The 24,876-nt window shown below is 47.0% G+C and overlaps 1 protein-coding gene and 51 non-coding genes across 52 annotated transcripts in view; 1 reads left to right on the forward strand and 51 right to left on the reverse strand.

The window, feature by feature from the left end:
- Positions 1-24,876, forward strand: part of LOC136666265 (ninjurin-1-like) — a 226,383-nt gene that overhangs the window by 171,170 nt on the left and 30,337 nt on the right. The window lies entirely within an intron of this gene.
- On the reverse strand, positions 215-286 carry trnaa-cgc (transfer RNA alanine (anticodon CGC)). Its single transcript has one exon. It is a non-coding gene; the product is annotated as a tRNA-Ala (tRNA).
- Positions 555-626, reverse strand: trnat-ugu (transfer RNA threonine (anticodon UGU)). Its single transcript has one exon. It is a non-coding gene; the product is annotated as a tRNA-Thr (tRNA).
- trnat-cgu (transfer RNA threonine (anticodon CGU)) lies at positions 831-902 on the reverse strand. Its single transcript has one exon. It is a non-coding gene; the product is annotated as a tRNA-Thr (tRNA).
- On the reverse strand, positions 1,243-1,314 carry trnaa-ugc (transfer RNA alanine (anticodon UGC)). Its single transcript has one exon. It is a non-coding gene; the product is annotated as a tRNA-Ala (tRNA).
- trnaa-cgc (transfer RNA alanine (anticodon CGC)) lies at positions 1,772-1,843 on the reverse strand. The gene has a single exon. It is a non-coding gene; the product is annotated as a tRNA-Ala (tRNA).
- trnat-ugu (transfer RNA threonine (anticodon UGU)) lies at positions 2,112-2,183 on the reverse strand. The gene has a single exon. It is a non-coding gene; the product is annotated as a tRNA-Thr (tRNA).
- Positions 2,388-2,459, reverse strand: trnat-cgu (transfer RNA threonine (anticodon CGU)). The gene has a single exon. It is a non-coding gene; the product is annotated as a tRNA-Thr (tRNA).
- Positions 2,800-2,871, reverse strand: trnaa-ugc (transfer RNA alanine (anticodon UGC)). Its single transcript has one exon. It is a non-coding gene; the product is annotated as a tRNA-Ala (tRNA).
- On the reverse strand, positions 3,329-3,400 carry trnaa-cgc (transfer RNA alanine (anticodon CGC)). The gene has a single exon. It is a non-coding gene; the product is annotated as a tRNA-Ala (tRNA).
- trnat-ugu (transfer RNA threonine (anticodon UGU)) lies at positions 3,669-3,740 on the reverse strand. Its single transcript has one exon. It is a non-coding gene; the product is annotated as a tRNA-Thr (tRNA).
- trnat-cgu (transfer RNA threonine (anticodon CGU)) lies at positions 8,924-8,995 on the reverse strand. The gene has a single exon. It is a non-coding gene; the product is annotated as a tRNA-Thr (tRNA).
- Positions 9,336-9,407, reverse strand: trnaa-ugc (transfer RNA alanine (anticodon UGC)). The gene has a single exon. It is a non-coding gene; the product is annotated as a tRNA-Ala (tRNA).
- Positions 9,865-9,936, reverse strand: trnaa-cgc (transfer RNA alanine (anticodon CGC)). Its single transcript has one exon. It is a non-coding gene; the product is annotated as a tRNA-Ala (tRNA).
- trnat-ugu (transfer RNA threonine (anticodon UGU)) lies at positions 10,205-10,276 on the reverse strand. Its single transcript has one exon. It is a non-coding gene; the product is annotated as a tRNA-Thr (tRNA).
- trnat-cgu (transfer RNA threonine (anticodon CGU)) lies at positions 10,481-10,552 on the reverse strand. Its single transcript has one exon. It is a non-coding gene; the product is annotated as a tRNA-Thr (tRNA).
- Positions 10,893-10,964, reverse strand: trnaa-ugc (transfer RNA alanine (anticodon UGC)). The gene has a single exon. It is a non-coding gene; the product is annotated as a tRNA-Ala (tRNA).
- On the reverse strand, positions 11,422-11,493 carry trnaa-cgc (transfer RNA alanine (anticodon CGC)). The gene has a single exon. It is a non-coding gene; the product is annotated as a tRNA-Ala (tRNA).
- Positions 11,762-11,833, reverse strand: trnat-ugu (transfer RNA threonine (anticodon UGU)). The gene has a single exon. It is a non-coding gene; the product is annotated as a tRNA-Thr (tRNA).
- On the reverse strand, positions 12,038-12,109 carry trnat-cgu (transfer RNA threonine (anticodon CGU)). The gene has a single exon. It is a non-coding gene; the product is annotated as a tRNA-Thr (tRNA).
- trnaa-ugc (transfer RNA alanine (anticodon UGC)) lies at positions 12,443-12,514 on the reverse strand. Its single transcript has one exon. It is a non-coding gene; the product is annotated as a tRNA-Ala (tRNA).
- Positions 12,972-13,043, reverse strand: trnaa-ugc (transfer RNA alanine (anticodon UGC)). Its single transcript has one exon. It is a non-coding gene; the product is annotated as a tRNA-Ala (tRNA).
- On the reverse strand, positions 13,312-13,383 carry trnat-ugu (transfer RNA threonine (anticodon UGU)). The gene has a single exon. It is a non-coding gene; the product is annotated as a tRNA-Thr (tRNA).
- On the reverse strand, positions 13,588-13,659 carry trnat-cgu (transfer RNA threonine (anticodon CGU)). The gene has a single exon. It is a non-coding gene; the product is annotated as a tRNA-Thr (tRNA).
- trnaa-ugc (transfer RNA alanine (anticodon UGC)) lies at positions 14,000-14,071 on the reverse strand. The gene has a single exon. It is a non-coding gene; the product is annotated as a tRNA-Ala (tRNA).
- trnaa-cgc (transfer RNA alanine (anticodon CGC)) lies at positions 14,529-14,600 on the reverse strand. The gene has a single exon. It is a non-coding gene; the product is annotated as a tRNA-Ala (tRNA).
- On the reverse strand, positions 14,869-14,940 carry trnat-ugu (transfer RNA threonine (anticodon UGU)). The gene has a single exon. It is a non-coding gene; the product is annotated as a tRNA-Thr (tRNA).
- Positions 15,145-15,216, reverse strand: trnat-cgu (transfer RNA threonine (anticodon CGU)). Its single transcript has one exon. It is a non-coding gene; the product is annotated as a tRNA-Thr (tRNA).
- On the reverse strand, positions 15,557-15,628 carry trnaa-ugc (transfer RNA alanine (anticodon UGC)). The gene has a single exon. It is a non-coding gene; the product is annotated as a tRNA-Ala (tRNA).
- Positions 16,086-16,157, reverse strand: trnaa-cgc (transfer RNA alanine (anticodon CGC)). Its single transcript has one exon. It is a non-coding gene; the product is annotated as a tRNA-Ala (tRNA).
- Positions 16,426-16,497, reverse strand: trnat-ugu (transfer RNA threonine (anticodon UGU)). Its single transcript has one exon. It is a non-coding gene; the product is annotated as a tRNA-Thr (tRNA).
- Positions 16,702-16,773, reverse strand: trnat-cgu (transfer RNA threonine (anticodon CGU)). The gene has a single exon. It is a non-coding gene; the product is annotated as a tRNA-Thr (tRNA).
- On the reverse strand, positions 17,114-17,185 carry trnaa-ugc (transfer RNA alanine (anticodon UGC)). Its single transcript has one exon. It is a non-coding gene; the product is annotated as a tRNA-Ala (tRNA).
- On the reverse strand, positions 17,643-17,714 carry trnaa-cgc (transfer RNA alanine (anticodon CGC)). The gene has a single exon. It is a non-coding gene; the product is annotated as a tRNA-Ala (tRNA).
- Positions 17,983-18,054, reverse strand: trnat-ugu (transfer RNA threonine (anticodon UGU)). The gene has a single exon. It is a non-coding gene; the product is annotated as a tRNA-Thr (tRNA).
- Positions 18,259-18,330, reverse strand: trnat-cgu (transfer RNA threonine (anticodon CGU)). Its single transcript has one exon. It is a non-coding gene; the product is annotated as a tRNA-Thr (tRNA).
- Positions 18,671-18,742, reverse strand: trnaa-ugc (transfer RNA alanine (anticodon UGC)). The gene has a single exon. It is a non-coding gene; the product is annotated as a tRNA-Ala (tRNA).
- On the reverse strand, positions 19,200-19,271 carry trnaa-cgc (transfer RNA alanine (anticodon CGC)). Its single transcript has one exon. It is a non-coding gene; the product is annotated as a tRNA-Ala (tRNA).
- Positions 19,532-19,603, reverse strand: trnat-ugu (transfer RNA threonine (anticodon UGU)). Its single transcript has one exon. It is a non-coding gene; the product is annotated as a tRNA-Thr (tRNA).
- On the reverse strand, positions 19,808-19,879 carry trnat-cgu (transfer RNA threonine (anticodon CGU)). The gene has a single exon. It is a non-coding gene; the product is annotated as a tRNA-Thr (tRNA).
- Positions 20,220-20,291, reverse strand: trnaa-ugc (transfer RNA alanine (anticodon UGC)). Its single transcript has one exon. It is a non-coding gene; the product is annotated as a tRNA-Ala (tRNA).
- trnaa-cgc (transfer RNA alanine (anticodon CGC)) lies at positions 20,749-20,820 on the reverse strand. The gene has a single exon. It is a non-coding gene; the product is annotated as a tRNA-Ala (tRNA).
- trnat-ugu (transfer RNA threonine (anticodon UGU)) lies at positions 21,081-21,152 on the reverse strand. Its single transcript has one exon. It is a non-coding gene; the product is annotated as a tRNA-Thr (tRNA).
- On the reverse strand, positions 21,357-21,428 carry trnat-cgu (transfer RNA threonine (anticodon CGU)). The gene has a single exon. It is a non-coding gene; the product is annotated as a tRNA-Thr (tRNA).
- On the reverse strand, positions 21,769-21,840 carry trnaa-ugc (transfer RNA alanine (anticodon UGC)). The gene has a single exon. It is a non-coding gene; the product is annotated as a tRNA-Ala (tRNA).
- Positions 22,298-22,369, reverse strand: trnaa-cgc (transfer RNA alanine (anticodon CGC)). The gene has a single exon. It is a non-coding gene; the product is annotated as a tRNA-Ala (tRNA).
- Positions 22,638-22,709, reverse strand: trnat-ugu (transfer RNA threonine (anticodon UGU)). The gene has a single exon. It is a non-coding gene; the product is annotated as a tRNA-Thr (tRNA).
- On the reverse strand, positions 22,914-22,985 carry trnat-cgu (transfer RNA threonine (anticodon CGU)). Its single transcript has one exon. It is a non-coding gene; the product is annotated as a tRNA-Thr (tRNA).
- Positions 23,326-23,397, reverse strand: trnaa-ugc (transfer RNA alanine (anticodon UGC)). Its single transcript has one exon. It is a non-coding gene; the product is annotated as a tRNA-Ala (tRNA).
- trnaa-cgc (transfer RNA alanine (anticodon CGC)) lies at positions 23,855-23,926 on the reverse strand. The gene has a single exon. It is a non-coding gene; the product is annotated as a tRNA-Ala (tRNA).
- trnat-ugu (transfer RNA threonine (anticodon UGU)) lies at positions 24,195-24,266 on the reverse strand. The gene has a single exon. It is a non-coding gene; the product is annotated as a tRNA-Thr (tRNA).
- On the reverse strand, positions 24,471-24,542 carry trnat-cgu (transfer RNA threonine (anticodon CGU)). The gene has a single exon. It is a non-coding gene; the product is annotated as a tRNA-Thr (tRNA).

Genomic DNA, 24,876 nt, shown 5'->3' on the forward strand with positions numbered 1-24,876 from the left:
CCCTTAGGGCAAATCTGTCTCTAAGAAGCTGAAGGAAAAAAAAAAACACCACAAAATTCTTACACAGGTAAATGATGAAGCATGCTAAGAGGAATGAGAGTTCTGGCGCTCTAAGAAAATAATGCTGTAGGGGCAGAGAACGCTTTGTTCGAGGTTGCCATAACAGCGGGCAACCTTTGCACTGCCGGGTTCTCCATACATAAAGCTGCCTGCTTGGAGATGCTGGGGATTGAACCCAGGACCTCATACATGCGAAGCATGCGCTCTACTACTGAGCTACATCCCCTGTACGGGGCGTGAGAGAGGATAAAACCAGGGAAAGTACGCCGAGACGCAGGGGAGTGAAGGTTGCACGGCATGCGTGCAAAGCACTCCGTCTAGAGCTGAGGGGTTTGGTTTTATTTCTATCTTTTTTTTTATTTTTTACACCTCAAGAGACATGTGCGTGAACTGCACTGGCTGGAGTTACGGCTGAGGCAAAGTCTTCTTCTTACAACAACTGTTATTGCTACGTAGGCTTTTGTTTCCGTTTCTCGGCATGCGTTCTTTAAAAAAGGCACGAACGGGAATTGAACCCGTGATCTTCGGTTTACAAGACCGACGCCTTGCCACTTGGCCACCGCGCCCTGGCCTGTGCTCATTCTTTGTGCGGAAAATTTGGGACAACCAAACGGCACCTTCCTGCCTAGCAGACGGAAGAACGAAGCTGCAAAACGCAGCAAAGGTCACGGAGATTTCACTCGCGCTTTTGCCAAACTGCTACGTCTGTATCGGAACGCAGAGTTTTTCAGAACAGCGTTGGCTTATGGTCCCCATCCATGTCAAAGGAAAGGCACCGACGGGGGTTGAACCCATGATCTTCGGTTTACGAGACCGACGCCTTGCCACTTGGCCACCATGCCTAGCGTAAACGGTGATGAGCCGGCTCGAAGCTGCATATTTCAAATAGCTTTTTAAAACACGAAACTGACATTCCTTTTACGCTGGACACTGAACCCAAGACCTCAAACATGCAGTGAATGTGCTGTATCGCGGAGCTACATCTCCAGTGCTTGCCACGATGATGAATAGGAGAAAGGACTATGCTAAGGAGGTGCCCTGTAAACAAGCACATGCTAGGTTGGACTTGTTAACAGGAAGCAGCACATGTATGCTTCAGAACGTTGAGGGATACGAGCGGACGATGTCTGCGTTGCGCGTTACAATTAACCATAAAGCAGATGCACGGCTGACCAAACAGCATGGAGATGCAGGGGATCGAACCCTGGACCTCATACATGCAAAGCATGCGCTCTACCACTGAGCTACATCCCCAACTGGCAAACAGTTGGGCTGCATGAACTGTGAGCTAATGTCGGAGCTCAAGTAATTCTTAATTCTCCTAAGAAATCTGACAAGTAGGCTAGAGGCATTTTAGGTGTGTTTTATTTTTCTTTCTCTTTCCGCCACCTTAAAAAATTCATGGGCAGGGATCAAAGTCAGGATCTTAGCTTGACAAGTAAGACGTCTTATGACTTGGCCATCGTGCGTCCGGTTGTAACATCTAACTAGGCAGGACCCTTAGGGCAAATCTGTCTCTAAGAAGCTGAAGGAAAAAAAAAAACACCACAAAATTCTTACACAGGTAAATGATGAAGCATGCTAAGAGGAATGAGAGTTCTGGCGCTCTAAGAAAATAATGCTGTAGGGGCAGAGAACGCTTTGTTCGAGGTTGCCATAACAGCGGGCAACCTTTGCACTGCCGGGTTCTCCATACATAAAGCTGCCTGCTTGGAGATGCTGGGGATTGAACCCAGGACCTCATACATGCGAAGCATGCGCTCTACCACTGAGCTACATCCCCTGTACGGGGCGTGAGAGAGGATAAAACCAGGGAAAGTACGCCGAGACGCAGGGGAGTGAAGGTTGCACGGCATGCGTGCAAAGCACTCCGTCTAGAGCTGAGGGGTTTGGTTTTATTTCTATCTTTTTTTTTATTTTTTACACCTCAAGAGACATGTGCGTGAACTGCACTGGCTGGAGTTACGGCTGAGGCAAAGTCTTCTTCTTACAACAACTGTTATTGCTACGTAGGCTTTTGTTTCCGTTTCTCGGCATGCGTTCTTTAAAAAAGGCACGAACGGGAATTGAACCCGTGATCTTCGGTTTACAAGACCGACGCCTTGCCACTTGGCCACCGCGCCCTGGCCTGTGCTCATTCTTTGTGCGGAAAATTTGGGACAACCAAACGGCACCTTCCTGCCTAGCAGACGGAAGAACGAAGCTGCAAAACGCAGCAAAGGTCACGGAGATTTCACTCGCGCTTTTGCCAAACTGCTACGTCTGTATCGGAACGCAGAGTTTTTCAGAACAGCGTTGGCTTATGGTCCCCATCCATGTCAAAGGAAAGGCACGGACGGGGGTTGAACCCATGATCTTCGGTTTACGAGACCGACGCCTTGCCACTTGGCCACCATGCCTAGCGTAAACGGTGATGAGCCGGCTCGAAGCTGCATATTTCAAATAGCTTTTTAAAACACGAAACTGACATTCTTTTTACGCTGGACACTGAACCCAAGACCTCAAACATGCAGTGAATGTGCTGTATCGCGGAGCTACATCTCCAGTGCTTGCCACGATGATGAATAGGAGAAAGGACTATGCTAAGGAGGTGCCCTGTAAACAAGCACATGCTAGGTTGGACTTGTTAACAGGAAGCAGCACATGTATGCTTCAGAACGTTGAGGGATACGAGCGGACGATGTCTGCGTTGCGCGTTACAATTAACCATAAAGCAGATGCACGGCTGACCAAACAGCATGGAGACGCAGGGGATCGAACCCTGGACCTCATACATGCAAAGCATGCGCTCTACCACTGAGCTACATCCCCAACTGGCAAACGGTTGGGCTGCATGAACTGTGAGCTAATGTCGGAGCTCAAGTAATTCTTAATTCTCCTAAGAAATCTGACAAGTAGGCTAGAGGCATTTTAGGTGTGTTTTATTTTTCTTTCTCTTTCCGCCACCTTAAAAAATTCATGGGCAGGGATCAAAGTCAGGATCTTAGCTTGACAAGTAAGACGTCTTATGACTTGGCCATCGTGCGTCCGGTTGTAACATCTAACTAGGCAGGACCCTTAGGGCAAATCTGTCTCTAAGAAGCTGAAGGAAAAAAAAAAACACCACAAAATTCTTACACAGGTAAATGATGAAGCATGCTAAGAGGAATGAGAGTTCTGGCACTCTAAGAAAATAATGCTGTAGGGGCAGAGAACGCTTTGTTCGAGGTTGCCATAACAGCGGGCAACCTTTGCACTGCCGGGTTCTCCATACATAAAGCTGCCTGCTTGGAGATGCTGGGGATTGAACCCAGGACCTCATACATGCGAAGCATGCGCTCTACCACTGAGCTACATCCCCTATACGGGGCGTGAGAGAGGATAAAACCAGGGAAAGTACGCCGAGACGCAGGGGAGTGAAGGTTGCACGGCATGCGTGCAAAGCACTCCGTCTAGAGCTGAGGGGTTTGGTTTTATTTCTATCTTTTTTTTTATTTTTTACACCTCAAGAGACATGTGCGTGAACTGCACTGGCTGGAGTTACGGCTGAGGCAAAGTCTTCTTCTTACAACAACTGTTATTGCTACGTAGGCTTTTGTTTCCGTTTCTCGGCATGCGTTCTTTAAAAAAGGCACGAACGGGAATTGAACCCGTGATCTTCGGTTTACAAGACCGACGCCTTGCCACTTGGCCACCGCGCCCTGGCCTGTGCTCATTCTTTGTGCGGAAAATTTGGGACAAATCAAAATCAAATCAAATTTATTTATATAGCGCTTTTCACAACTGATGTTGTCACAAAGCAGCTTCACAGAATTCCAGTAAGACAAGATTTGACATGAAATGTAAAGACAAATGTAAAACCCTCAAGTGAGCAAGCCAGGGGCGACAGTGGCAAGGAAAAACTCCCCCAGCTGAGGAAGAAACCTTGGGAGGAACCAAGGCTCACAAGGGGTGACCCATCCTCCTCTGGTCAATCTACTGGTGATGATAGTTAGTAGTCCATGAGAACTTCAGTGTAGGGACAGCTTCAAGGCACTTGGTGGTTGCTGGAGCGTGGGCAGCTGGTCTGAAGAGTGGAGGAGGATCTCGACAGTCATCCATCAGTGTCCAGACAGACAGGTGGGCAGTCGTTTACTCGGAAAGATGTAAAGGGATGGAATTAGTTTTGAACTGTTTTGTGTTTGTAAAGTAGAAAATATGAAAATTTCCAGAGTGTGGCTAATGACTCCGGCAGATCTGACTATGACAGCATTAACTAAAAGGAGAGAACCAGGAGGACACACAGACACGGGAGCATCCTGAAACACTGGCATCCCTCCGCTCCACCGTCAACAAACCTGAGTGATCGCGAGAAGCGGCGGGACGACAGCACCAGCGTCTCAGTATACTATAATTCCCTGTGTCCATGGACCCCCCGGATCTGCCGCCTTTATCTATGGGGGAGCATTAGCTACCAAATGATAAACTAAACAAATGAGTTTTTAGCCTACATTTGAAGATTGCGACTGTGTCTGAGTCCCGAACATTTTTTGGAAGATCATTCCAGAGTTGGGGGGCTTTATAAGAAAAGGCTCTTCCCCCAGCTGAGGCCTTCTGAATTCTGGGAACATTTAAAAATCCAGTATTCTGTGATCTGAGTGAACGTGGAGGCTCATAATAGGAAATTGTATCTTGAAGATATTCAGGAGCAAGCCCATGTAGAGCTTTATATGTTAATAACAAAATTTTGTAGTCAATGCGGAATTTAACAGGCAGCCAATGAAGTGATGATAAAACTGGGCTGATATGTTTAAATTTTCTAGTTTTAGTGAGGACCCTAGCTGCAGCATTTTGAACTAGTTGAAGTTTTCTTAAATTGCTGCTGGTGCATCCTGACAGTAGTGCGTTACAGTAGTCAAGCCTTGAAGTAATAAAGGCATGTACTAATGTTTCTGCGTCCTGGAGGGATAAGGCATTTCTAATCTTAGCAATATTGCGAAGATGTAAAAAAGCTGTCCTAGTGATACTACCTATGTGTTGATCAAATGATAAATCCGGGTCAATTATGACACCAAGATTTTTTGCTGCTGAACCAGGTTTAACTGGAAAGTTAGCTAGATCTAAAATTAAATCTGATAATTTATTTCTTGTCACTTTTGGACCCAAAAGCAGGACCTCTGTTTTGTTGCTGTTTAGAAGGAGGAAGTTACGCAACATCCAGCCTTTCACGTCTTTTACACAGTCCTCTATTTTCTTTAATCTGTGTTTGTCATCGGGCTTGGCTGAAATATACAATTGTGTGTCGTCTGCGTAACAGTGAAAGTTAATGTCATGGTTTCTTATAACTGTGCCTAGCGGTAACATGTATAATGTAAATAATAATGGTCCTAAAATAGAGCCTTGTGGAATTCCAAATCTTACTTTAGAATAATTTGAATTTAGATTGTTTACTTTTACGAATTGATAACGTTCCGTTAAGTAAGATTTGAACCATAATAGGGCTGTCCCTGTGATTCCAACCATGTTTTCTAACCTTTCTATGAGAATATTGTGGTCTATTGTATCGAAGGCTGCGCTTAGGTCAAGAAGCACCAACAGGGATACGTGGCCTTGATCAGAGGCAAGAAGAAGATCATTTGTTATCTTGACTAGAGCTGTCTCTGTACTATGATGTTGCCTGAATCCAGATTGGAATTTTTCATATATATGATTCTTATGTAGATATGAACTAAGTTGTTGGGCCACAGCTCTTTCTAAGATCTTAGACAGAAATGGCAAATTAGAAATAGGCCTGTAATTAGACAGTGTACTAGCATCAAGATTTGGTTTCTTGATCATAGGTTTAATAACTGCTAGTTTAAAAGCTTTGGGTACATGGCCCAGACTAAGCGATGAGTTTACTATAGTTAAAAGAGGATCAATAATAGCTGGTAGTACTTCTTTGAGCAACTTTGTGGGAATTGCGTCAAGTGTGCAAGTTGTACAGTTTGCAGAGGTGATAATCTTCTCTAGTTCTAATTGTGGGAGTGGGTAAAAGGTTTCAAGTCTTTCTTTTACAGTTATATTATGTTTTATTTCATTCACATCAGGTGGCAGCCAGGATGGATTTGATCCTGTGGCTAGAGTTTGTTGTCTAATATTCTCAATTTTATTATTAAAAAAGTCCATAAAATCTTTACTGGTGAGAGTTGCTGGAATTAGTTGTTCAGAACCTGCTTGATTTTTTGTAATTCTAGAAAACACACTAAACAGTGCTCTCGGATTATTTTTATTATTGGAGATCAGCGAGGCCAGATATGCTGAGCGAGCTTTAGTGAGGGCATTTCTATACTCTATAAGGCTGTCCTTCCAGGCAGAATGAAACACTTCAAGCTTGGTTGATCGCCATTTCCGCTCTAGTTTTCGTAATGTTTGTTTTAAAGTACGGGTCTTATCGTTATACCATGGTGCGAGCTTTTTCTGTCTTATACTTTTATGTTTAAGTGGTGCTACCTTTTCTAAAGTAGATCGACAGGTATTTTCTAGGTAGTCAGTTAGTACATCTAGGTCCATTGGGTCTGATGGAGTTGGAACTGGGGTCGATAGTTCTGGTAGGTTTTCTATAAATTGTAGGGCGGTAGATGGTTTTATTATACGCCTTGTAGAATAGTGAGGGTTCTTACATATATTATGGATAAAACGTAGCTCATATGAAATTAAGTAATGATCGGAGATTGCTGAGGATTGCGGTAAGATATTAATTTTGTCAATGTTAAGACCTAGTGTCAGAACTAAGTCTAAAGTGTGGCTGCAGTAGTGTGTAGGCCCTGTTACATTTTGAGTAATACCAATAGAGTCTAAGATTGAGGTAAATGCCTTTTTTAGTGGGTCACTTTCCTTCTCGAAATGGATATTGAAATCTCCTACAATTATAACTTTATGATTGCACACCGCTAGGTTTGTAGCAAAATCGCTGAATTCTTTCAGAAATTCTAAGTAAGGCCCTGGTGGTCTGTAAATGTTGCATAATAAAAATGCGTCCTTTTTTGTGACCGGATTTGTAATAATAGTGGAGAGAACCTCAAAAGAAGAAAAGGTGTCACATTGTTTAAGACTAATTTCTAGGGTATTTTGGTAAATTACACATACTCCACCTCCTTTGCCTGATATTCTTGGGCTATGTGCATAATTATAGCCTAGGGGGGTGGCTTCATTTAGTGCTAAATATTCATTTGGTTTAACCCACGTTTCCGTGAGACAGAAAACATTGAATTTATGATCACTTATAATATCATTTACGATGAGTGCTTTTGAGTTTAGCGATCTTATGTTGAGTAACCCAAATTTTAGTTCTGAGGTGTTGCTGCTAGGTGTTGTGTATGATTTAATATTGATTAGGTTGCTGAAACAGGCTGATTTTGTTTTTCTACTTTTACATTTAGTTCGGGGGAAAGACACAGTCTCAATACAGTTGAACCTGGGTGACGCCTCAAGACAGTTCGCAGACGGTCGGTTTAGCCTGTCTGTCTGCGGCCTGGTCCCGGCTCTGGATTGTCAGCAGCTATCTACACTACTCTGCCGACTAACTAAAAGACTATGTGCTATACTGCAAGAAAGTAAGGCAGCACCCTCCCGCATGGGGTGGATACCATCCCTACCTATAAGACCAGGCTTGCCCTCAAAACGTAACCAATTGTCTATAAAGCCCACTTGATTTTCGGAACACCACTTGGACATCCAGCAGTTTAACGCCCAAAGTCTGCTGTAAGCTTCGTCGCCACGCCGCATTGGTATGGGACCAGAGCAGATTACGGCATCGGACATCGTCTGGGCCAGTTTAATCACCTCTGTAATATTACCCTTAGTTACCTCAGACTGCCGCAGACGAATATCATTGGCCCCTACATGAATGACTACCCTCGAATATCTCCTATTAGCTAACAGTCTAAGGTTGCCACTAATATCCGGCGCTCTGGCTCCCGATAAACAGCTAACTGTTACTGCCGGCGCCCCTAAAGGAGTAGCTAATTTCACGTGCCGAACAATAGAGTCTCCTATAACCAGAGCACTCTTAACAGGCTCCTCAGCGGGTGCTTCGCTGAGCGGGGCAAACCTGTTTGACACGCGAATCGGAGGAGCGTGGTGTCCCGGTGGGCTAGCTTTGGCCTCAGCGTTAGCATCAGCCTTAGCTTTCCGGCTATGACGCCGAGACGTCACCCATTCACCCCGCTGTGAGGGCTCTAACGCCGGAGTCGTGGGGGTGCTAACTCTCCCTAAGGCACCCGGAGTTGCTAACACTGAATCTCGCTGTTTATCCCTCAACAATAATAAGCTCCGGATGCGCACTTCTAGCTGGTCCACTTTATCCACCAGAGAGCTAACTAGCTGACACTTACTACAAATACAACCACTATATTTATCGCTAGAGGTGGAAAAGGGCGTTAAACTAAACATGCCACACTCTGAACAGGCAAAACAGCCAGTAGTAGCCATGGAATTGCAGGTACTTACCGCTTTTAGTGAATTTTAGTAACTTACACCAAGAACGTTACTCCAGGGTCCGGTGGCAGTTTTAGTGCCTCTGTAATGAATATTCCTGCGGAGACAATCTAAAAGATAGATCTATGGATGGTTAGTAGGTTATAAAAACAGATATAAATATAGAAATAACAATGGAAACGATTAAACAGGAAAACCCGAGCGATCAAAACAGCTTCCAAACGGGTACAGAAACAGCCAAACGGGTTGCCAGATCTCTTAGAACAAACGGCACCTTCCTGCCTAGCAGACGGAAGAACGAAGCTGCAAAACGCAGCAAAGGTCACGGAGATTTCACTCGCGCTTTTGCCAAACTGCTACGTCTGTATCGGAACGCAGAGTTTTTCAGAACAGCGTTGGCTTATGGTCCCCATCCATGTCAAAGGAAAGGCACGGACGGGGGTTGAACCCATGATCTTCGGTTTACGAGACCGACGCCTTGCCACTTGGCCACCATGCCTAGCGTAAACGGTGGTGAGCCGGCTCGAAGCTGCATATTTCAAATAGCTTTTTAAAACACGAAACTGACATTCTTTTTACGCTGGACACTGAACCCAAGACCTCACACATGCAGTGAATGTGCTGTATCGCGGAGCTACATCTCCAGTGCTTGCCACGATGATGAATAGGAGAAAGGACTATGCTAAGGAGGTGCCCTGTAAACAAGCACATGCTAGGTTGGACTTGTTAACAGGAAGCAGCACATGTATGCTTCAGAACGTTGAGGGATACGAGCGGACGATGTCTGCGTTGCGCGTTACAATTAACCATAAAGCAGATGCACGGCTGACCAAACAGCATGGAGATGCAGGGGATCGAACCCTGGACCTCATACATGCAAACCATGCGCTCTACCACTGAGCTACATCCCCAACTGGCAAACGGTTGGGCTGCATGAACTGTGAGCTAATGTCGGAGCTCAAGTAATTCTTAATTCTCCTAAGAAATCTGACAAGTAGGCTAGAGGCATTTTAGGTGTGTTTTATTTTTCTTTCTCTTTCCACCACCTTAAAAAATTCATGGGCAGGGATCAAAGTCAGGATCTTAGCTTGACAAGTAAGACGTCTTATGACTTGGCCATCGTGCGTCCGGTTGTAACATCTAACTAGGCAGGACCCTTAGGGCAAATCTGTCTCTAAGAAGCTGAAGGAAAAAAAAAAACACCACAAAATTCTTACACAGGTAAATGATGAAGCATGCTAAGAGGAATGAGAGTTCTGGCGCTCTAAGAAAATAATGCTGTAGGGGCAGAGAACGCTTTGTTCGAGGTTGCCATAACAGCGGGCAACCTTTGCACTGCCGGGTTCTCCATACATAAAGCTGCCTGCTTGGAGATGCTGGGGATTGAACCCAGGACCTCATACATGCGAAGCATGCGCTCTACCACTGAGCTACATCCCCTGTACGGGGCGTGAGAGAGGATAAAACCAGGGAAAGTACGCCGAGACGCAGGGGAGTGAAGGTTGCACGGCATGCGTGCAAAGCACTCCGTCTAGAGCTGAGGGGTTTGGTTTTATTTCTATCTTTTTTTTTATTTTTTACACCTCAAGAGACATGTGCGTGAACTGCACTGGCTGGAGTTACGGCTGAGGCAAAGTCTTCTTCTTACAACAACTGTTATTGCTACGTAGGCTTTTGTTTCCGTTTCTCGGCATGCGTTCTTTAAAAAAGGCACGAACGGGAATTGAACCCGTGATCTTCGGTTTACAAGACCGACGCCTTGCCACTTGGCCACCGCGCCCTGGCCTGTGCTCATTCTTTGTGCGGAAAATTTGGGACAACCAAACGGCACCTTCCTGCCTAGCAGACGGAAGAACGAAGCTGCAAAACGCAGCAAAGGTCACGGAGATTTCACTCGCGCTTTTGCCAAACTGCTACGTCTGTATCGGAACGCAGAGTTTTTCAGAACAGCGTTGGCTTATGGTCCCCATCCATGTCAAAGGAAAGGCACGGACGGGGGTTGAACCCATGATCTTCGGTTTACGAGACCGACGCCTTGCCACTTGGCCACCATGCCTAGCGTAAACGGTGATGAGCCGGCTCGAAGCTGCATATTTCAAATAGCTTTTTAAAACACGAAACTGACATTCTTTTTACGCTGGACACTGAACCCAAGACCTCAAACATGCAGTGAATGTGCTGTATCGCGGAGCTACATCTCCAGTGCTTGCCACGATGATGAATAGGAGAAAGGACTATGCTAAGGAGGTGCCCTGTAAACAAGCACATGCTAGGTTGGACTTGTTAACAGGAAGCAGCACATGTATGCTTCAGAACGTTGAGGGATACGAGCGGACGATGTCTGCGTTGCGCGTTACAATTAACCATAAAGCAGATGCACGGCTGACCAAACAGCATGGAGATGCAGGGGATCGAACCCTGGACCTCATACATGCAAAGCATGCGCTCTACCACTGAGCTACATCCCCAACTGGCAAACGGTTGGGCTGCATGAACTGTGAGCTAATGTCGGAGCTCAAGTAATTCTTAATTCTCCTAAGAAATCTGACAAGTAGGCTAGAGGCATTTTAGGTGTGTTTTATTTTTATTTCTCTTTCCGCCACCTTAAAAAATTCATGGGCAGGGATCAAAGTCAGGATCTTAGCTTGACAAGTAAGACGTCTTATGACTTGGCCATCGTGCGTCCGGTTGTAACATCTAACTAGGCAGGACCCTTAGGGCAAATCTGTCTCTAAGAAGCTGAAGGAAAAAAAAAAACACCACAAAATTCTTACACAGGTAAATGATGAAGCATGCTAAGAGGAATGAGAGTTCTGGCGCTCTAAGAAAATAATGCTGTAGGGGCAGAGAACGCTTTGTTCGAGGTTGCCATAACAGCGGGCAACCTTTGCACTGCCGGGTTCTCCATACATAAAGCTGCCTGCTTGGAGATGCTGGGGATTGAACCCAGGACCTCATACATGCGAAGCATGCGCTCTACCACTGAGCTACATCCCCTGTACGGGGCGTGAGAGAGGATAAAACCAAGGAAAGTACGCCGAGACGCAGGGGAGTGAAGGTTGCACGGCATGCGTGCAAAGCACTCCGTCTAGAGCTGAGGGGTTTGGTTTTATTTCTATCTTTTTTTTTATTTTTTACACCTCAAGAGACATGTGCGTGAACTGCACTGGCTGGAGTTACGGCTGAGGCAAAGTCTTCTTCTTACAACAACTGTTATTGCTACGTAGGCTTTTGTTTCCGTTTCTCGGCATGCGTTCTTTAAAAAAGGCACGAACGGGAATTGAACCCGTGATCTTCGGTTTACAAGACCGACGCCTTGCCACTTGGCCACCGCGCCCTGGCCTGTGCTCATTCTTTGTGCGGATAATTTGGGACAACCAAACGGCACCTTCCTGCCTAGCAGACGGAAGAACGAAGCTGCAAAACGCAGCAAAGGTCACGGAGATTTCACTCGCGCTTTTGCCAAACTGCTACGTCTGTATCGGAACGCAGAGTTTTTCAGAACAGCGTTGGCTTATGGTCCCCATCCATGTCAAAGGAAAGGCACGGACGGGGGTTGAACCCATGATCTTCGGTTTACGAGACCGACGCCTTGCCACTTGGCCACCATGCCTAGCGTAAACGGTGGTGAGCCGGCTCGAAGCTGCATATTTCAAATAGCTTTTTAAAACACGAAACTGACATTCTTTTTACGCTGGACACTGAACCCAAGACCTCACACATGCAGTGAATGTGCTGTATCGCGGAGCTACATCTCCAGTGCTTGCCACGATGATGAATAGGAGAAAGGACTATGCTAAGGAGGTGCCCTGTAAACAAGCACATGCTAGGTTGGACTTGTTAACAGGAAGCAGCACATGTATGCTTCAGAACGTTGAGGGATACGAGCGGACGATGTCTGCGTTGCAATTAACCATAAAGCAGATGCACGGCTGACCAAACAGCATGGAGATGCAGGGGATCGAACCCTGGACCTCATACATGCAAAGCATGCGCTCTACCACTGAGCTACATCCCCAACTGGCAAACGGTTGGGCTGCATGAACTGTGAGCTAATGTCGGAGCTCAAGTAATTCTTAATTCTCCTAAGAAATCTGACAAGTAGGCTAGAGGCATTTTAGGTGTGTTTTATTTTTATTTCTCTTTCCGCCACCTTAAAAAATTCATGGGCAGGGATCAAAGTCAGGATCTTAGCTTGACAAGTAAGACGTCTTATGACTTGGCCATCGTGCGTCCGGTTGTAACATCTAACTAGGCAGGACCCTTAGGGCAAATCTGTCTCTAAGAAGCTGAAGGAAAAAAAAAAACACCACAAAATTCTTACACAGGTAAATGATGAAGCATGCTAAGAGGAATGAGAGTTCTGGCGCTCTAAGAAAATAATGCTGTAGGGGCAGAGAACGCTTTGTTCGAGGTTGCCATAACAGCGGGCAACCTTTGCACTGCCGGGTTCTCCATACATAAAGCTGCCTGCTTGGAGATGCTGGGGATTGAACCCAGGACCTCATACATGCAAAGCATGCGCTCTACCACTGAGCTACATCCCCTGTACGGGGCGTGAAAGAGGATAAAACCAGGGAAAGTACGCCGAGACGCAGGGGAGTGAAGGTTGCACGGCATGCGTGCAAAGCACTCCGTCTAGAGCTGAGGGGTTTGGTTTTATTTCTATCTTTTTTTTTATTTTTTACACCTCAAGAGACATGTGCGTGAACTGCACTGGCTGGAGTTACGGCTGAGGCAAAGTCTTCTTCTTACAACAACTGTTATTGCTACGTAGGCTTTTGTTTCCGTTTCTCGGCATGCGTTCTTTAAAAAAGGCACGAACGGGAATTGAACCCGTGATCTTCGGTTTACAAGACCGACGCCTTGCCACTTGGCCACCGCGCCCTGGCCTGTGCTCATTCTTTGTGCGGATAATTTGGGACAACCAAACGGCACCTTCCTGCCTAGCAGACGGAAGAACGAAGCTGCAAAACGCAGCAAAGGTCACGGAGATTTCACTCGCGCTTTTGCCAAACTGCTACGTCTGTATCGGAACGCAGAGTTTTTCAGAACAGCGTTGGCTTATGGTCCCCATCCATGTCAAAGGAAAGGCACGGACGGGGGTTGAACCCATGATCTTCGGTTTACGAGACCGACGCCTTGCCACTTGGCCACCATGCCTAGCGTAAACGGTGGTGAGCCGGCTCGAAGCTGCATATTTCAAATAGCTTTATAAAACACGAAACTGACATTCTTTTTACGCTGGACACTGAACCCAAGACCTCACACATGCAGTGAATGTGCTGTATCGCGGAGCTACATCTCCAGTGCTTGCCACGATGATGAATAGGAGAAAGGACTATGCTAAGGAGGTGCCCTGTAAACAAGCACATGCTAGGTTGGACTTGTTAACAGGAAGCAGCACATGTATGCTTCAGAACGTTGAGGGATACGAGCGGACGATGTCTGCGTTGCGCGTTACAATTAACCATAAAGCAGATGCACGGCTGACCAAACAGCATGGAGATGCAGGGGATCGAACCCTGGACCTCATACATGCAAAGCATGCGCTCTACCACTGAGCTACATCCCCAACTGGCAAACGGTTGGGCTGCATGAACTGTGAGCTAATGTCGGAGCTCAAGTAATTCTTAATTCTCCTAAGAAATCTGACAAGTAGGCTAGAGGCATTTTAGGTGTGTTTTATTTTTCTTTCTCTTTCCGCCACCTTAAAAAATTCATGGGCAGGGATCAAAGTCAGGATCTTAGCTTGACAAGTAAGACGTCTTATGACTTGGCCATCGTGCGTCCGGTTGTAACATCTAACTAGGCAGGACCCTTAGGGCAAATCTGTCTCTAAGAAGCTGAAGGAAAAAAAAAAACACCACAAAATTCTTACACAGGTAAATGATGAAGCATGCTAAGAGGAATGAGAGTTCTGGCGCTCTAAGAAAATAATGCTGTAGGGGCAGAGAACGCTTTGTTCGAGGTTGCCATAACAGCGGGCAACCTTTGCACTGCCGGGTTCTCCATACATAAAGCTGCCTGCTTGGAGATGCTGGGGATTGAACCCAGGACCTCATACATGCGAAGCATGCGCTCTACCACTGAGCTACATCCCCTGTACGGGGCGTGAGAGAGGATAAAACCAGGGAAAGTACGCCGAGACGCAGGGGAGTGAAGGTTGCACGGCATGCGTGCAAAGCACTCCGTCTAGAGCTGAGGGGTTTGGTTTTATTTCTATCTTTTTTTTTATTTTTTACACCTCAAGAGACATGTGCGTGAACTGCACTGGCTGGAGTTACGGCTGAGGCAAAGTCTTCTTCTTACAACAACTGTTATTGCTACGTAGGCTTTTGTTTCCGTTTCTCGGCATGCGTTCTTTAAAAAAGGCACGAACGGGAATTGAACCCGTGATCTTCGGTTTACAAGACCGACGCCTTGCCACTTGGCCACCGCGCCCTGGCCTGTGCTCATTCTTTGTGCGGAAAATTTGGGACAACCAAACGGCACCTTCCTGCCTAGCAGACGGAAGAACGAAGCTGCAAAACGCAGCAAAGGTCACGGAGATTTCACTCGCGCTTTTGCCAAACTGCTACGTCTGTATCGGAACGCAGAGTTTTTCAGAACAGCGTTGGCTTATGGTCCCCATCCATGTCAAAGGAAAGGCACGGACGGGGGTTGAACCCATGATCTTCGGTTTACGAGACCGACGCCTTGCCACTTGGCCACCATGCCTAGCGTAAACGGTGATGAGCCGGCTCGAAGCTGCATATTTCAAATAGCTTTTTAAAACACGAAACTGACATTCTTTTTACGCTGGACACTGAACCCAAGACCTCAAACATGCAGTGAATGTGCTGTATCGCGGAGCTACATCTCCAGTGCTTGCCACGATGATGAATAGGAGAAAGGACTATGCTAAGGAGGTGCCCTGTAAACAAGCACATGCTAGGTTGGACTTGTTAACAGGAAGCAGCACATGTATGCTTCAGAACGTTGAGGGATACGAGCGGACGATGTCTGCGTTGCGCGTTACAATTAACCATAAAGCAGATGCACGGCTGACCAAACAGCATGGAGATGCAGGGTATCGAACCCTGGACCTCATACATGCAAAGCATGCGCTCTACCACTGAGCTACATCCCCAACTGGCAAACGGTTGGGCTGCATGAACTGTGAGCTAATGTCGGAGCTCAAGTAATTCTTAATTCTCCTAAGAAATCTGACAAGTAGGCTAGAGGCATTTTAGGTGTGTTTTATTTTTCTTTCTCTTTCCACCACCTTAAAAAATTCATGGGCAGGGATCAAAGTCAGGATCTTAGCTTGACAAGTAAGACGTCTTATGACTTGGCCATCGTGCGTCCGGTTGTAACATCTAACTAGGCAGGACCCTTAGGGCAAATCTGTCTCTAAGAAGCTGAAGGAAAAAAAAAAACACCACAAAATTCTTACACAGGTAAATGATGAAGCATGCTAAGAGGAATGAGAGTTCTGGCGCTCTAAGAAAATAATGCTGTAGGGGCAGAGAACGCTTTGTTCGAGGTTGCCATAACAGCGGGCAACCTTTGCACTGCCGGGTTCTCCATACATAAAGCTGCCTGCTTGGAGATGCTGGGGATTGAACCCAGGACCTCATACATGCGAAGCATGCGCTCTACCACTGAGCTACATCCCCTGTACGGGGCGTGAGAGAGGATAAAACCAGGGAAAGTACGCCGAGACGCAGGGGAGTGAAGGTTGCACGGCATGCGTGCAAAGCACTCCGTCTAGAGCTGAGGGGTTTGGTTTTATTTCTATCTTTTTTTTTATTTTTTACACCTCAAGAGACATGTGCGTGAACTGCACTGGCTGGAGTTACGGCTGAGGCAAAGTCTTCTTCTTACAACAACTGTTATTGCTACGTAGGCTTTTGTTTCCGTTTCTCGGCATGCGTTCTTTAAAAAAGGCACGAACGGGAATTGAACCCGTGATCTTCGGTTTACAAGACCGACGCCTTGCCACTTGGCCACCGCGCCCTGGCCTGTGCTCATTCTTTGTGCGGAAAATTTGGGACAACCAAACGGCACCTTCCTGCCTAGCAGACGGAAGAACGAAGCTGCAAAACGCAGCAAAGGTCACGGAGATTTCACTCGCGCTTTTGCCAAACTGCTACGTCTGTATCGGAACGCAGAGTTTTTCAGAACAGCGTTGGCTTATGGTCCCCATCCATGTCAAAGGAAAGGCACGGACGGGGGTTGAACCCATGATCTTCGGTTTACGAGACCGACGCCTTGCCACTTGGCCACCATGCCTAGCGTAAACGGTGATGAGCCGGCTCGAAGCTGCATATTTCAAATAGCTTTTTAAAACACGAAACTGACATTCTTTTTACGCTGGACACTGAACCCAAGACCTCAAACATGCAGTGAATGTGCTGTATCGCGGAGCTACATCTCCAGTGCTTGCCACGATGATGAATAGGAGAAAGGACTATGCTAAGGAGGTGCCCTGTAAACAAGCACATGCTAGGTTGGACTTGTTAACAGGAAGCAGCACATGTATGCTTCAGAACGTTGAGGGATACGAGCGGACGATGTCTGCGTTGCGCGTTACAATTAACCATAAAGCAGATGCACGGCTGACCAAACAGCATGGAGATGCAGGGGATCGAACCCTGGACCTCATACATGCAAAGCATGCGCTCTACCACTGAGCTACATCCCCAACTGGCAAACGGTTGGGCTGCATGAACTGTGAGCTAATGTCGGAGCTCAAGTAATTCTTAATTCTCCTAAGAAATCTGACAAGTAGGCTAGAGGCATTTTAGGTGTGTTTTATTTTTATTTCTCTTTCCGCCACCTTAAAAAATTCATGGGCAGGGATCAAAGTCAGGATCTTAGCTTGACAAGTAAGACGTCTTATGACTTGGCCATCGTGCGTCCGGTTGTAACATCTAACTAGGCAGGACCCTTAGGGCAAATCTGTCTCTAAGAAGCTGAAGGAAAAAAAAAAACACCACAAAATTCTTACACAGGTAAATGATGAAGCATGCTAAGAGGAATGAGAGTTCTGGCGCTCTAAGAAAATAATGCTGTAGGGGCAGAGAACGCTTTGTTCGAGGTTGCCATAACAGCGGGCAACCTTTGCACTGCCGGGTTCTCCATACATAAAGCTGCCTGCTTGGAGATGCTGGGGATTGAACCCAGGACCTTATACATGCGAAGCATGCGCTCTACCACTGAGCTACATCCCCTGTACGGGGCGTGAGAGAGGATAAAACCAGGGAAAGTACGCCGAGACGCAGGGGAGTGAAGGTTGCACGGCATGCGTGCAAAGCACTCCGTCTAGAGCTGAGGGGTTTGGTTTTATTTCTATCTTTTTTTTTATTTTTTACACCTCAAGAGACATGTGCGTGAACTGCACTGGCTGGAGTTACGGCTGAGGCAAAGTCTTCTTCTTACAACAACTGTTATTGCTACGTAGGCTTTTGTTTCCGTTTCTCGGCATGCGTTCTTTAAAAAAGGCACGAACGGGAATTGAACCCGTAATCTTCGGTTTACAAGACCGACGCCTTGCCACTTGGCCACCGCGCCCTGGCCTGTGCTCATTCTTTGTGCGGATAATTTGGGACAACCAAACGGCACCTTCCTGCCTAGCAGACGGAAGAACGAAGCTGCAAAACGCAGCAAAGGTCACGGAGATTTCACTCGCGCTTTTGCCAAACTGCTACGTCTGTATCGGAACGCAGAGTTTTTCAGAACAGCGTTGGCTTATGGTCCCCATCCATGTCAAAGGAAAGGCACGGACGGGGGTTGAACCCATGATCTTCGGTTTACGAGACCGACGCCTTGCCACTTGGCCACCATGCCTAGCGTAAACGGTGGTGAGCCGGCTCGAAGCTGCATATTTCAAATAGCTTTTTAAAACACGAAACTGACATTCTTTTTACGCTGGACACTGAACCCAAGACCTCACACATGCAGTGAATGTGCTGTATCGCGGAGCTACATCTCCAGTGCTTGCCACGATGATGAATAGGAGAAAGGACTATGCTAAGGAGGTGCCCTGTAAACAAGCACATGCTAGGTTGGACTTGTTAACAGGAAGCAGCACATGTATGCTTCAGAACGTTGAGGGATACGAGCGGACGATGTCTGCGTTGCGCGTTACAATTAACCATAAAGCAGATGCACGGCTGACCAAACAGCATGGAGATGCAGGGGATCGAACCCTGGACCTCATACATGCAAAGCATGCGCTCTACCACTGAGCTACATCCCCAACTGGCAAACGGTTGGGCTGCATGAACTGTGAGCTAATGTCGGAGCTCAAGTAATTCTTAATTCTCCTAAGAAATCTGACAAGTAGGCTAGAGGCATTTTAGGTGTGTTTTATTTTTATTTCTCTTTCCGCCACCTTAAAAAATTCATGGGCAGGGATCAAAGTCAGGATCTTAGCTTGACAAGTAAGACGTCTTATGACTTGGCCATCGTGCGTCCGGTTGTAACATCTAACTAGGCAGGACCCTTAGGGCAAATCTGTCTCTAAGAAGCTGAAGGAAAAAAAAAAACACCACAAAATTCTTACACAGGTAAATGATGAAGCCTGCTAAGAGGAATGAGAGTTCTGGCGCTCTAAGAAAATAATGCTGTAGGGGCAGAGAACGCTTTGTTCGAGGTTGCCATAACAGCGGGCAACCTTTGCACTGCCGGGTTCTCCATACATAAAGCTGCCTGCTTGGAGATGCTGGGGATTGAACCCAGGACCTCATACATGCGAAGCATGCGCTCTACCACTGAGCTACATCCCCTGTATGGGGCGTGAGAGAGGATAAAACCAGGGAAAGTACGCCGAGACGTGAAGGTTGCACGGCATGCGTGCAAAGCACTCCGTCTAGAGCTGAGGGGTTTGGTTTTATTTCTATCTTTTTTTTTATTTTTTACACCTCAAGAGACATGTGCGTGAACTGCACTGGCTGGAGTTACGGCTGAGGCAAAGTCTTCTTCTTACAACAACTGTTATTGCTACGTAGGCTTTTGTTTCCGTTTCTCGGCATGCGTTCTTTAAAAAAGGCACGAACGGGAATTGAACCCGTGATCTTCGGTTTACAAGACCGACGCCTTGCCACTTGGCCACCGCGCCCTGGCCTGTGCTCATTCTTTGTGCGGAAAATTTGGGACAACCAAACGGCACCTTCCTGCCTAGCAGACGGAAGAACGAAGCTGCAAAACGCAGCAAAGGTCACGGAGATTTCACTCGCGCTTTTGCCAAACTGCTACGTCTGTATCGGAACGCAGAGTTTTTCAGAACAGCGTTGGCTTATGGTCCCCATCCATGTCAAAGGAAAGGCACGGACGGGGGTTGAACCCATGATCTTCGGTTTACGAGACCGACGCCTTGCCACTTGGCCACCATGCCTAGCGTAAACGGTGGTGAGCCGGCTCGAAGCTGCATATTTCAAATAGCTTTTTAAAACACGAAACTGACATTCTTTTTACGCTGGACACTGAACCCAAGACCTCAAACATGCAGTGAATGTGCTGTATCGCGGAGCTACATCTCCAGTGCTTGCCACGATGATGAATAGGAGAAAGGACTATGCTAAGGAGGTGCCCTGTAAACAAGCACATGCTAGGTTGGACTTGTTAACAGGAAGCAGCACATGTATGCTTCAGAACGTTGAGGGATACGAGCGGACGATGTCTGCGTTGCGCGTTACAATTAACCATAAAGCAGATGCACGGCTGACCAAACAGCATGGAGATGCAGGGGATCGAACCCTGGACCTCATACATGCAAAGCATGCGCTCTACCACTGAGCTACATCCCCAACTGGCAAACAGTTGGGCTGCATGAACTGTGAGCTAATGTCGGAGCTCAAGTAATTCTTAATTCTCCTAAGAAATCTGACAAGTACGCTAGAGGCATTTTAGGTGTGTTTTATTTTTCTTTCTCTTTCCGCCACCTTAAAAAATTCATGGGCAGGGATCAAAGTCAGGATCTTAGCTTGACAAGTAAGACGTCTTATGACTTGGCCATCGTGCGTCCGGTTGTAACATCTAACTAGGCAGGACCCTTAGGGCAAATCTGTCTCTAAGAAGCTGAAGGAAAAAAAAAAACACCACAAAATTCTTACACAGGTAAATGATGAAGCCTGCTAAGAGGAATGAGAGTTCTGGCGCTCTAAGAAAATAATGCTGTAGGGGCAGAGAACGCTTTGTTCGAGGTTGCCATAACAGCGGGCAACCTTTGCACTGCCGGGTTCTCCATACATAAAGCTGCCTGCTTGGAGATGCTGGGGATTGAACCCAGGACCTCATACATGCGAAGCATGCGCTCTACCACTGAGCTACATCCCCTGTATGGGGCGTGAGAGAGGATAAAACCAGGGAAAGTACGCCGAGACGTGAAGGTTGCACGGCATGCGTGCAAAGCACTCCGTCTAGAGCTGAGGGGTTTGGTTTTATTTCTATCTTTTTTTTTATTTTTTACACCTCAAGAGACATGTGCGTGAACTGCACTGGCTGGAGTTACGGCTGAGGCAAAGTCTTCTTCTTACAACAACTGTTATTGCTACGTAGGCTTTTGTTTCCGTTTCTCGGCATGCGTTCTTTAAAAAAGGCACAAACGGGAATTGAACCCGTGATCTTCGGTTTACAAGACCGACGCCTTGCCACTTGGCCACCGCGCCCTGGCCTGTGCTCATTCTTTGTGCGGAAAATTTGGGACAACCAAACGGCACCTTCCTGCCTAGCAGACGGAAGAACGAAGCTGCAAAACGCAGCAAAGGTCACGGAGATTTCACTCGCGCTTTTGCCAAACTGCTACGTCTGTATCGGAACGCAGAGTTTTTCAGAACAGCGTTGGCTTATGGTCCCCATCCATGTCAAAGGAAAGGCACGGACGGGGGTTGAACCCATGATCTTCGGTTTACGAGACCTACGCCTTGCCACTTGGCCACCATGCCTAGCGTAAACGGTGATGAGCCGGCTCGAAGCTGCATATTTCAAATAGCTTTTTAAAACACGAAACTGACATTCTTTTTACGCTGGACACTGAACCCAAGACCTCAAACATGCAGTGAATGTGCTGTATCGCGGAGCTACATCTCCAGTGCTTGCCACGATGATGAATAGGAGAAAGGACTATGCTAAGGAGGTGCCCTGTAAACAAGCACATGCTAGGTTGGACTTGTTAACAGGAAGCAGCACATGTATGCTTCAGAACGTTGAGGGATACGAGCGGACGATGTCTGCGTTGCGCGTTACAATTAACCATAAAGCAGATGCACGGCTGACCAAACAGCATGGAGATGCAGGGGATCGAACCCTGGACCTCATACATGCAAAGCATGCGCTCTACCACTGAGCTACATCCCCAACTGGCAAACGGTTGGGCTGCATGAACTGTGAGCTAATGTCGGAGCTCAAGTAATTCTTAATTCTCCTAAGAAATCTGACAAGTACGCTAGAGGCATTTTAGGTGTGTTTTATTTTTCTTTCCCTTTCCGCCACCTTAAAAAATTCATGGGCAGGGATCAAAGTCAGGATCTTAGCTTGACAAGTAAGACGTCTTATGACTTGGCCATCGTGCGTCCGGTTGTAACATCTAACTAGGCAGGACCCTTAGGGCAAATCTGTCTCTAAGAAGCTGAAGGAAAAAAAAAAACACCACAAAATTCTTACACAGGTAAATGATGAAGCATGCTAAGAGGAATGAGAGTTCTGGCGCTCTAAGAAAATAATGCTGTAGGGGCAGAGAACGCTTTGTTCGAGGTTGCCATAACAGCGGGCAACCTTTGCACTGCCGGGTTCTCCATACATAAAGCTGCCTGCTTGGAGATGCTGGGGATTGAACCCAGGACCTCATACATGCGAAGCATGCGCTCTACCAATGAGCTACATCCCCTGTACGGGGCGTGAGAGAGGATAAAACCAGGGAAAGTACGCCGAGACGCAGGGGAGTGAAGGTTGCACGGCATGCGTGCAAAGCACTCCGTCTAGAGCTGAGGGGTTTGGTTTTATTTCTATCTTTTTTTTTATTTTTTACACCTCAAGAGACATGTGCGTGAACTGCACTGGCTGGAGTTACGGCTGAGGCAAAGTCTTCTTCTTACAACAACTGTTATTGCTACGTAGGCTTTTGTTTCCGTTTCTCGGCATGCGTTCTTTAAAAAAGGCACGAACGGGAATTGAACCCGTGATCTTCGGTTTACAAGACCGACGCCTTGCCACTTGGCCACCGCGCCCTGGCCTGTGCTCATTCTTTGTGCGGAAAATTTGGGACAACCAAACGGCACCTTCCTGCCTAGCAGACGGAAGAACGAAGCTGCAAAACGCAGCAAAGGTCACGGAGATTTCACTCGCGCTTTTGCCAAACTGCTACGTCTGTATCGGAACGCAGAGTTTTTCAGAACAGCGTTGGCTTATGGTCCCCATCCATGTCAAAGGAAAGGCACGGACGGGGGTTGAACCCATGATCTTCGGTTTACGAGACCGACGCCTTGCCACTTGGCCACCATGCCTAGCGTAAACGGTGATGAGCCGGCTCGAAGCTGCATATTTCAAATAGCTTTTTAAAACACGAAACTGACATTCTTTTTACGCTGGACACTGAACCCAAGACCTCAAACATGCAGTGAATGTGCTGTATCGCGGAGCTACATCTCCAGTGCTTGCCACGATGATGAATAGGAGAAAGGACTATGCTAAGGAGGTGCCCTGTAAACAAGCACATGCTAGGTTGGACTTGTTAACAGGAAGCAGCACATGTATGCTTCAGAACGTTGAGGGATACGAGCGGACGATGTCTGCGTTGCGCGTTACAATTAACCATAAAGCAGATGCACGGCTGACCAAACAGCATGGAGATGCAGGGGATCGAACCCTGGACCTCATACATGCAAAGCATGCGCTCTACCACTGAGCTACATCCCCAACTGGCAAACGGTTGGGCTGCATGAACTGTGAGCTAATGTCGGAGCTCAAGTAATTCTTAATTCTCCTAAGAAATCTGACAAGTACGCTAGAGGCATTTTAGGTGTGTTTTATTTTTCTTTCTCTTTCCGCCACCTTAAAAAATTCATGGGCAGGGATCAAAGTCAGGATCTTAGCTTGACAAGTAAGACGTCTTATGACTTGGCCATCGTGCGTCCGGTTGTAACATCTAACTAGGCAGGACCCTTAGGGCAAATCTGTCTCTAAGAAGCTGAAGGAAAAAAAAAAACACCACAAAATTCTTACACAGGTAAATGATGAAGCCTGCTAAGAGGAATGAGAGTTCTGGCGCTCTAAGAAAATAATGCTGTAGGGGCAGAGAACGCTTTGTTCGAGGTTGCCATAACAGCGGGCAACCTTTGCACTGCCGGGTTCTCCATACATAAAGCTGCCTGCTTGGAGATGCTGGGGATTGAACCCAGGACCTCATACATGCGAAGCATGCGCTCTACCACTGAGCTACATCCCCTGTACGGGGCGTGAGAGAGGATAAAACCAGGGAAAGTACGCCGAGACGCAGGGGAGTGAAGGTTGCACGGCATGCGTGCAAAGCACTCCGTCTAGAGCTGAGGGGTTTGGTTTTATTTCTATCTTTTTTTTTATTTTTTACACCTCAAGAGACATGTGCGTGAACTGCACTGGCTGGAGTTACGGCTGAGGCAAAGTCTTCTTCTTACAACAACTGTTATTGCTACGTAGGCTTTTGTTTCCGTTTCTCGGCATGCGTTCTTTAAAAAAGGCACGAACGGGAATTGAACCCGTGATCTTCGGTTTACAAGACCGACGCCTTGCCACTTGGCCACCGCGCCCTGGCCTGTGCTCATTCTTTGATCGGAAAATTTGGGACAACCAAACGGCACCTTCCTGCCTAGCAGACGGAAGAACGAAGCTGCAAAACGCAGCAAAGGTCACGGAGATTTCACTCGCGCTTTTGCCAAACTGCTACGTCTGTATCGGAACGCAGAGTTTTTCAGAACAGCGTTGGCTTATGGTCCCCATCCATGTCAAAGGAAAGGCACGGACGGGGGTTGAACCCATGATCTTCGGTTTACGAGACCGACGCCTTGCCACTTGGCCACCATGCCTAGCGTAAACGGTGATGAGCCGGCTCGAAGCTGCATATTTCAAATAGCTTTTTAAAACACGAAACTGACATTCTTTTTACGCTGGACACTGAACCCAAGACCTCAAACATGCAGTGAATGTGCTGTATCGCGGAGCTACATCTCCAGTGCTTGCCACGATGATGAATAGGAGAAAGGACTATGCTAAGGAGGTGCCCTGTAAACAAGCACATGCTAGGTTGGACTTGTTAACAGGAAGCAGCACATGTATGCTTCAGAACGTTGAGGGATACGAGCGGACGATGTCTGCGTTGCGCGTTACAATTAACCATAAAGCAGATGCACGGCTGACCAA

This window comes from Hoplias malabaricus, chromosome 14, assembly GCF_029633855.1.
Source record: "Hoplias malabaricus isolate fHopMal1 chromosome 14, fHopMal1.hap1, whole genome shotgun sequence".
Classification (NCBI taxonomy): Eukaryota; Metazoa; Chordata; class Actinopteri; order Characiformes; family Erythrinidae; genus Hoplias; species Hoplias malabaricus.